Raw genomic sequence first — 10,945 nt, 5'->3', positions numbered from 1 at the left:
TGAGTATATACAAGATAAATTGAGAAATTTTTGAAATTAAAATTAAGAAAATGATTTAATTTGAGGGAATAAAATGTTATTAAACTACATTGTTCAAATTATTCATTCTTTCCCTTTGAGCCTAAACTATCCAATTTTTAAAATTAACCATTTACTAAAATATCATTAAGATAGTTATTAAATAGCCAAGTGCATTCATTTTAGAAAGAATAAAGTTTTAGAGAAATGAAATAAATTTTTAATGCATTTATATCAACACTGCAAAATAATTTCTATATTATTTAAAATCACAAAAACGTTAAAATATAAAATTTCAGATTAAATTTTCGTTACAGTTTAATTTTAAAATTCTGCAAACAGATTATGATATTACTTTCATTTTGTTAAATGAAAATTTCATTTTGATAAATACTAGTGCATCCTTATGCATTATATATATATATATACAAAAACACCATTCTTTGAATAATTATGAAATAAGCACATAAATAAAATTAAACATTATAATCCAAACTTTTAAAATGTTAGCAGAAAAATTATCTTTCCCAAACTCGATTAGCTAATAGAAGCAAACAATTTGATCCAAAGTCGAGTTTAAGGCATAAAATCAAGGACCTTTCGCATACTGTTTTAGTTGTGAAAAGTGGAAAGATAACTTGATGGAAATACTGTTTGACAGAAGTGCACATCAATCAGAGCCGGATACCGAGATTAACAAGACAATGCACAGCTTAGTTTATTTTGTATTGAATGAATATTTAAGGATTTTATATCATATTTCTTAAATTAATCGGATGGCAGAAAAATAATTAAATTATACAATGGTAGTCAACTACTTAAAATAACTACGACAAATCACTTTTACAGAAAAGAGTATTAAACTTCTATTACAAGTACTTCTATTACAACAATGAATGATAATGAAGCTGTTTCACACTTTGATTTTAAAAGCAATTTTTTTAAATATTTAAACAACTATTCGGTTTCCATTGAAAATAAATGGTAATTTTACTCCAAAATATTTTAGTATTTTTAATGTACATTGATTCAGACGTATCAAATGCATCATCAATACCAGCAATCAAAATATCCATATTATCAATATATTCATAACGGTATGTTTTAAACGGTACGGCATAACCAAGCATACATTTTAATAAAAACTTAGCATCCTAAAACATTTTTAAAGAATTGTGCATTGAGAACATCTAAGAAAGTTTAGTCTCGGAAATTCTTAAAACTGTATGCAACAAAACCTTTGAATTACATTTCAATATGGAAACATAGTAAAAATGCTCCCTTCATGTATTTTGTTATATATAGCTTTATGGCTATCAAAGGATATTTAAACCAACAGTTTTATGGAAATAGATATCACAATGCATGTTCACTGATAAAAATTCATATTTTTTAAAAAATTGATATATTAATTGCATCAGTAATGTAAACGTCAGGATATCATTCAGCTTACCAAAAGAACTGAATATACATTAGGTTATAGGAGGAATTGCCATTGACGCAGACAATGTTTCAAAAGTCGTTAAAAGTCCATATTGAAAATCTAAGCAGAAAACAATCGTATGTCCACTGGGAGAATAAGTCGTCGCTTGAAGACATGAATTTTCTTTAATCCAAGTAATTGTCATAAGAATTTTGGAAATTCTTTATCAAATGAATATCCTGAAGTCTGACCATACCAATGTACACAGTATTAGAATATATTTTTCTACAGACGCATAATACCGAATTCCTCAGGAAAGATCGAGGACTTGGAACTTTCTTGTGCGATGTAATTCAAGCATTAAGTAACGGCATAGAAATATTTGCAAGGTGTTCGTGGTCAAAGGAGTGTTCTTCTCGAAACCTTTTCTGTCCGAGGAGATATGATTTTTACATAATACATAGTTCCATGATTAAACCCTCCAAGAAATACTTGGCGATTTAAAAAATTTCGGATTGTTTCATATACGTAGACCTCCATATAAATATTACGTCTCTATTGAGCAAGATCTGAAAGTAATGAGAAACAACTAAATTAAGGATTTATCCACAGTAAACTAATAAAATTATTGGTAATGCTGTAAAAATGACTTACGAATAATTAAAAATAACATTTGCAATTTAATAGTGATGGAAGAAACTGAAGAAAATTAATGTAAAAATTTAGTATTCAATAAGGTCAAATCAATAGGTAAATTAAGTCATCGAATTTCAAAATTGAATTTCTTTACAGTAAAAATTTAGATGTGCTATTAAATAACATTTCTAAACAAGTTGGGACATCCAAGTTTTCTTCATAAAGTTTTGCTGAATCATTAGTTCTTTTGTTCTGAAAACGAATTTGAAGTTATTAGATGCAATAGATTTTAAAACTGATATTTTGAAGTGTAGAATAGCAACACAATTTATACATACATTTGTTATATTCATTTCCTTCTAGATTATTATCGAAATTTAGGAACTTACCAAGGTCTAATACTAGCAATTCAATTAATCTTAGAAGGCAATATGAAAGGATAGCTCGTTCTGTTACAGGAGGCTTCGGAATGAAGTTGGCATTTACTTCAAATAATGTCATCGCATCAGAATGGATTCTAAGGGACAGCCATTTCCTCGTCGTTGCATTGTGCTAAAATGTCTGCAAATGAAAATGAATCAGCATACTTCTTGAATGTAATGTTCGTTAAAAAAACTACAAGAATACAATTGCTTCATTAAAAAAAAAAAAAAAAATGAAAAACTTACATGGCAAGTTTCTTGAGAAAATTTCTACCTTGCAGTAATCTATTGGATTATATTATCAATTCATTATCAGTTAAGAAAGAATCGAATTCTACTTTGTTGTATTCTACAAAGTGGCTGAATTCTACTTTCGTCGCTATTTCTGACGTTCACAATGATAATAGCATCTGAAGTCAATTTAACAATTGAAGATAAAATCCAAAGTTGATCTAGGGTATCCAAGTGCATGAAGGTTCCATTAGAGGTCTTCATTTTTAATGCAATCCCTGCAATTTAAATTTGACGATACCAGATTTTAATACATATTATTCATTTTGATCAGCAAGATCTTATTCCCGCATTTTGAATATTGTCTAGAGTTTTCGTATAATTAAAATTTTCCTTAATTCCCAAATCTAATTTAAGACACATTTCCTAGATTCTCATTTCACCCACAACATCTTGATTACTTCAATAATGTGATATCAGAATTTTTATTTTCCATTGGAGTATTAGGAATATTTAGCTTGTAACGTGAAATATTCCATTTTGCTGATGCATTATTTTTTTTTTCTGCGGATTAACATTACACTTTTCATTACTCTTCCATTTGAATTCTATTAGACTGAATTTGGTTCCTGTATAGTTAGAAAATGGGAATTCCCAATATCGTTGTCTTATGAAGTTCATTAATTCAGTTTTGCAATGGTAATTTTAACTGCAAGTGGAGAAGCTACTTCAGTTAGAAGAAAATGGGACCTACGTAATAAATAGTTAACTCAAACTAAATCCGAAAGATTGATAGTTTAAAATATATTTTTCATTGCAGAATCAATATACGAAGATGACAGTTAATGTAATGCGTGACACATTCATATATGAACAGTCTTTCAATGCAAACGAATATCTTTTCACACCTGAAATTCCTTTAGTTCTTGAATGAAAAAAAGTATTTTAAAAAAAATTTACATAATCAGAAGAATTAAGTTCAGAGTAGACGTAATATTTAGTAAAAACTGCAGTTCAAGGCATTTATCTTCCGATTCCATACGTTCAGCAATCAAACGTGATGGGTTCATTACGACTAGAATTTGTTAAATTTTTAACTTTCATTCTTCTTGCTCTGTCTTTGAAGATGGCTCTGGAAAAACTTGTGGATGACCTCTCCTCAATGTCATCGGAACATCAAGCACGACCTCACCATTTTGGAATAATGATACTCGGAATCCTTTCTACGAAATACAAGATACAACGTTTTCCTTCACCATTAAAATTAATATCCATTTACCGCAATTCTAACCATTCAGGTCCTTCCTATATGTTTAATACGCTTTGACAGATGAAATTATTTTCTAATATCACGAATAACAAAACTCAGTAGAAAAGTTAGTTTAAAGAAAATCTGCTTAATTCTTATTCCGAATTTCAAAATTTATTAACATTTTTCAAGAAAGGGGTCTAATTTGAAAACTAATGTTAAGTAATTTAATGGAGTATTTCTTATGGTTGTATTTAATTCAAACGGTTTTTTAAAAAAATTGGTAGCGCGAAATTGCTTTCATTCCTTTACAAAAGCTCAAATGTCTTTGCAGTTGGACATGATTTTTACTTCTGCTTTTGCTAGATAATTTTACACACTTATTTAAAAAGAAATTTAAATGCTTATATCCAATCTGAGTTTATTTTATAATATGTTTATATTAATACAACACAGAATAAGCTATTAACTTCGTTCTTTCAATAAAGCAATTAAGTAATCAAACTAATAATTCTTTAACGATTAAAATTAGGACTATGTTAAACCGAATATTTAATGGTATGCAGAAGATAGGAAGGTAGTGGATACAGAAAGTAAGACGCAAAGGAACTGTAAAAGAACTATGACTGAAGGAATGAAGCCAACTTCAAACTAATTCCCGCATTCGAAACTGAAGAAAAGGTTATGAAAGATTTCCAATTAATGCTAGACTCTAAAAAAGTAAAAAAAATGATAAAATTTCATTAAAATACCAGATGACTCAACAGAAACAAATACTAGTTAAAAACTCATTACAAGACATTGTCGGAAAATCAACATTTAAAGTCAAATATGTATTTCTTTCACTTTTAAATTTAATACCACTACCGGTCTGGATTGGAAATTTAACATTTAAAAAAATAATATTTGAGTTTTCCTAGTAGATTAGAAATTAAAACCGATACGTCTGGGAAAGCTTTACTGGATTTCACACAAATTATAAAACAATTCTGATAAGAAATTCAGAAGTTAAAAATTTTTAAGCTGATAAATTTTTAACTTAAAATTAATTAATTTAAATTTTAAAAATGCAATTTTTTGATAATTTATATATATTATGCTCAAATTAAATTCGGAATAAATTAATTCAGATTTCTATAAAAATGGCTAATTTATCTCATTTATATAATTTAAGCTTTTCATTCGTAGTGATCAACGAGAGCATATCGAGTTGATTCCAGATGAAAATCTTTGAAAATAAAATAGTATTAAGGCTTGCACGTTTCGTTTTATGTGATAAAGAGGCTCTGTATTGGAGTAGGAAAAAATTATTGATGCATTCAACATTTTACAGAAGGGTAAATTTTTAACTTCCGTAAGATCTATGAAGCAAATCCATAGGTATTCATTGCTACATTTTAGTATAAACCGCGCTATAGCAATTTTGGTGTAAACTCTGCAACTATGGTATGTTGTATTTAAAATTCAATATTTATTGTATCGTATTGTTTACAAATTATAGATGGAAGTTTGCATTGCATTAGATATTTCTTGATTAGATGCTTAGATATTTCGTTTAAGGTTTTCTAGAAAAAATACTTATGAATTGAAATACGTATTTCAAAATCGTAATTTCTTGAATGACTGACTCTGGAGAAAAATCACTTATGAAGTATTGAGAACCGAGTTATTCTACATTGCTTATTAAGCTTTCACTTCTGCTTTCACTTTAGAATTTCTTAATACACGGTGCTTTCGAAAATATTAGTATTATAAGTCAGGATTTCTACATTTTAATTAAATTTCATAAAAGAAACTAAATGTCAATTAGGAAAAGAAATGGAACCGTTTTAAAGAGAATAAAAGTAGATCCTACAGCGAATTGCTTTGCATGCAGGCATAAATCTCTTGAGATCATTTTCTCCTAAAATGATTACCATCTAAAATTATATGAAATACATAAACGAAACGGTTCGGATCCAGTATTGCCTAAAGAATAGTTGCTCTCGTGACAGAATATACTTGAATATATACATTTCTGAATAATACACAAGAAAGCGTATCAATTAGCGAAATATTTCATTACCAATATTATCCCAACGGCCCATTATCGGCCTCAATATTTATCAAATTCGTCATAACCATTTTAACTAATTGGAATTCTTAAAATATTACTAACAATTATTTCGATCGACTGTAAGCTGCTGGAGCACTTTTACCCTTAAATACTTCAAAACATGGAAAACGCATCCACACACATCCGAGATGAATCACATCGATGTAAATAGAATTAATACTTTTACACAATTTCGTTCGGTACCAATTTATTTTGAATATGCACGATCATCAGTTCTTCCATTTCTTGTACTACAACACAAATTACATACACTCCACACACCCATTCAGTCCAAACCCCAATGCCACACACACATTCAGTCAAAACCCCAATGACCAACCATTTATATGAAAAGCACCAAGATTCGCACACCTCCACGCATTACCCATACCGGCCAACCGACAGCCCGCACACCAACACACATTACCCATACCGGCCAACCGACAGCCCGCACACCAACACGCATTACCCATACCGGCCAACCGACAGCCCGCACACCAACACGCATTACCCATACCGGCCAACCGACAGCCCGCACACCAACACGCATTACCCATACCGGCCAACCGACAGCCCGCACACCAACACGCATTACCCATACCGGCCAACCGACAGCCCGCACACCAAAACACGCATTACCCATACTGGCCAACCGACAGCCCGCACACCAAAACACGCATTACCCATACTGGCCAACCGACAGCCCGCACACCAAAACACGCATTACCCATACTGGCCAACCGACAGCCCGCACACCAAAACACGCATTACCCATACTGGCCAACCGACAGCCCGCACACCAAAACACGCATTACCCATACTGGCCAACCGACAGCCCGCACACCAACACGCATTACCCATACTGGCCAACTAACACGCATTACCCATTCCGGCAAACCCATTAATTTCAATATATTGCTAAGACTCAATTCTCCAACTGCACACTGGATCATTGCTTATAGTCCCATTTTTTCATTGGTTCACTCCGTGAATTGTCAACTGATCTAGCAGCAGTTTATCAGACTGCCCATTGCTGCAAACCAAAATTCGCTCATATTGCCTATACTGCTATTTTTCTCACTTCATCCTTCATCTTTGACCCCATATATAGCAATCAAGATTGAATTCAAGTTATACAACGCATACCAAAAATATTTGTTAAGTCTGGTAAAAAAATAAGTATGGCGTAAACCAATATCCTATCCTTTAACAAGAAGCATATTTAGTTTTTGAAAACTACTAATAACTCTTCTTTTGTCGTATTTTAATATACTTGGCTTTGCAACTTATTAAATGTTTATAATATCAAAAATCTTATATTTTTCTTATGGAAAAAGATTTTGCATTAAGTATTTAGTTTTCATAAGAAATGGCTGGGAAAAGTTAAGATCACCTCTGTTACATTTTGAGTTCTAAATTATAACGAATTGCTGTGAGCATCTAGGATCCGTATATAAGATTAAGATTGATGAGAAGATATATCGCTGGGTTTGTATCATAGATATTAAGGAAGGGTTTAATTCAAATTTGAGATATGGATTTAATTAAAATTTGGAGATACAGATTTGAGATAAAAGTGAATTTAAAAGAGATTCTACTGAACTCCCGCCAATGTAAAACATTTATCATAGATTAAATGAACGCATAAAGATCTTAATCCAATTCACTTTCAAAAGTTTTCCTCCTATAACAATTTCGTACTTCTTATCGATCAATGCAAATGAAAGGGCTAACTGATGCAAACGAGATAAATAGCCATTTTTGTAGAAATGCGATTAAACTGACAACGTTTGACACTTCGAAGTTAATCAATTTTAATCATGTTTCGGTTTAACTATCAACAGCGTATTCTTGCAATTTCGAAAATTTTTGCCTACCTTACAAACTACTTCTAAAATCTTTCTGCAGTATTAAAATCGGTAGTCTACTAGAGATAAAAAAAGGGGGCGATTTGGTTATGAAAGGATTTCTTGATAAAGCGAGATATTCCAATGTTTAAGAATTTTAGTTCTCACTTTTTCTTGTCGATTGTTAGAAGATCATGTAAATGTGGTTTATACTTAGGTTATGCATACAAACATTTATTTGTAGTTATAGAAAATAAACCGGTTCAGCTGTAAGAAACAGTTGAAGATTGATTTAAGAAAATGCAATTAAAACATTCCTTATAAGCTCACCACTATTAAGTTTTTTAAACCTTAAACATTTTCTCTTCTAAAACGAAAATTAACCCTCTGAAGTCATATTAATTCATTCAACTATCCCTAATATCCCTGTTGTCATAAAACATTCTACAAACTAAACAAGATGTAGTTTGACAACCCCAATTATTGAAATTTTTTTTATGGATTTGATATTTAATTGCTTTTTTCAAAGAAAGAGGGACTCAAGTAGGTAAACCTATCAAAAGAATAAATTAAAGCTTATACAATTTATTTTCTATTACATTTATCATGTCCACTTATACTGAAATGCATTTGTTTAAATTAAATTAATATTAGCTTAGTGCATGACCTAACAAAAGCAGAACTAAAAAGCGAAAGTTTTTGCAGCTGCACGAACATTAGCCGTTGTATTCGGGATGAAATCATGTTTTGTCTAAAAACAATTAAGCATAACGAACATCATTTTTTAAAGGAAATATTTAGTATTAACATATCAGTTTAAAAAATGATTTACGATGATTACAAAAACATGTAAAAAGTACATTAACTTATCTGTAGTTTTCAAATCATTTTTACCCAAAACCTTAAAAATTTTGAAGTAAACAGGAGTTTAATAAGTTTTCATCTAATACTGTCTTCAATATTTCTTTCTTAGAATTAATCTTGCTTTCTTTTTCTAAAAATTTGAAGCTATTGGAGATTTTCTAAACTTAATGGAATTTTACAGTAGTCCAATTTAGTATGAAAAAATACCGATATTTCCAAAAGCAGGCTCCGAGTTTCAGATTCCAAAATGACGCAATTTTACCTGATGTATCCAAATGATTGAGTATAAACCAGAAACTAAGCATGTCTTTGACTTTGCTAAGAATGATTTTTCTAACAAGACTTCCAATTGCGAAGAAGATGCAAACATTTTTCACTCCATATAGTAAGATTGTTTCAGATATGGAATCTAGAAAGGAAAGAAAATCGGTTAGTTACTTCAAAGATTAAACATAACAGCTTATTTTGAGTATCCAGTTCGTTTTGTAATAAGTTGTAAAATTCTACAAAATACAATATTGCAATGTAGCAAAATATAATTGTTTACCGTTGCTAATTAATAGCCATAAAATGTATAATAATTTAAAACTAATTTTAAACTAGCGATATGCTGAAATTTTAAATGTGTAGTGCTTTCTGCTAACCATTTAATGGAATAATTAAATAATTAGGCGACATTACTATTCAATAAATCTATAGGATAGATTATGTTTATGCAATTCATATAATTTTTTTAAAACTTCATAATGGCTGTAGATGATTCGGTCTTTATTTTTACAGTTTGCCAAGCCTTATTTAGAAACAGTTTTTAGATATTGCTACCGAAATTTCTGTAGCTTTATCGACTTCCATAAATAAAAATTTCTTGGGCACTCGGTTTTTTTATTAAAGAAAATTCTATACGCTTCAACACTAAAGGGTGGCTTAATGGGGAAACTTTTACTGATATTTTTTTTTATCAAGGCCTGGCAACTAATATTTTTATAGGTAATACAATAGAAATCAAAAAATTTCATAATCTTTCCTTTTCTAGAACAAATAAAATTTCTGTAGAAAAGATTTTCTTCCAAAATAATCATAGTATGATACCAACGAAAAAAGTCATTCTTATAACTGGAGTTTCAATCTTAAAGGGACATAATATGAGCAATTAAGAAATGATGCATACTTAATGAATCCTAGCTTGAAAACCTTTTCAGAGTTATGGAATAAATAAAAGCGAATTCATTATGGAAATTATCATAAAATTTACGAGAAAATCACAAGTAATATGACTCAACTCGTTTTTATCTAAAATAAAATATTTAGACTCGAAATAACATTAGACACTCACCATAGTAACAGAGACAAAACTATCTTCAAATTTCCATACTGAAATTAACAAATGTAAACTATTTCGGAAATCGGTAATTTAATCTCAAGTTCTGTGAAAATTCAAAAAATATCTAACTCGACCAAAGAGTTATCAAATTAAAACTAATGGCTTCAAAATGTGGAAAAACATATCAAAGTAATCTATCGTCGCCTTCTTTTAAGTTTTTGAAGAAGGAAACCCCCAGACGGCATGAAAAATAATAATAATAAAAAAAAGAGATAGTAATGTGATTAGATATCCGGGTTCAAATTTAAAAAATGTGTATGTCTATATACTCATTACTGAGTATATGTATTTGTTTATCTATATCAAACTTGCACCTCACATTTCTGTTCGTGATTTAATGATTTGTTAATGATCGCCTTCAAATTTTCATCTCCTAATTTGAATTCGATAATGAGTATTCGGTTTTTTTTATCGATTGCTCATTTGAGGGAATTGTACATATACCGAATGTAATATATTTAATGCTTTATTCTTCAGAATGACTGTCAGAATAATTTTATTTGTCATTCTTTTTTAATGAAATATAATACAGAAATTATCGGTTCAATTTACTTTATGTAAAGCGAATTAAAATAATCTGATTCACAGTCTGCTTATTTTTATATAATCCTTTAAAGAATCTGATAAACCAAAAATATTTGTCTTGAAAAGGGTGAGGAGATATGGCTCATTTTGTACAGAAGTGAGATCCAGCTTTAACTTGGCTCACAGAACAGTACACTGATGGATTTGTCAATAGCTTGAATCGGCGTTACAATCTTATAAATTCGAATCGTTGT

The 10,945-nt window shown here is 30.1% G+C and overlaps 1 long non-coding RNA gene across 1 annotated transcript; it reads right to left on the bottom strand.

The window, feature by feature from the left end:
* Window positions 1-1,457: 1,457 nt before the first annotated feature.
* Window positions 1,458-10,240, bottom strand: LOC129981690 (uncharacterized). Its single transcript, XR_008785348.1, has 4 exons — window positions 10,119-10,240; window positions 9,048-9,194; window positions 2,467-2,638; window positions 1,458-2,010 (listed from the first exon to the last, which is right to left on the bottom strand). It is a non-coding gene; the product is annotated as an uncharacterized LOC129981690 (long non-coding RNA).
* Between the last annotated feature and the right edge of the window lie 705 nt (window positions 10,241-10,945).

This window comes from Argiope bruennichi, chromosome 8 (assembly GCF_947563725.1).
Source record: "Argiope bruennichi chromosome 8, qqArgBrue1.1, whole genome shotgun sequence".
NCBI classification, from domain to species: Eukaryota; Metazoa; Arthropoda; class Arachnida; order Araneae; family Araneidae; genus Argiope; species Argiope bruennichi.
The sequence above is the reverse complement of the archived record's forward strand: the minus strand, read 5'-3'. Positions and strand labels throughout refer to the sequence as shown.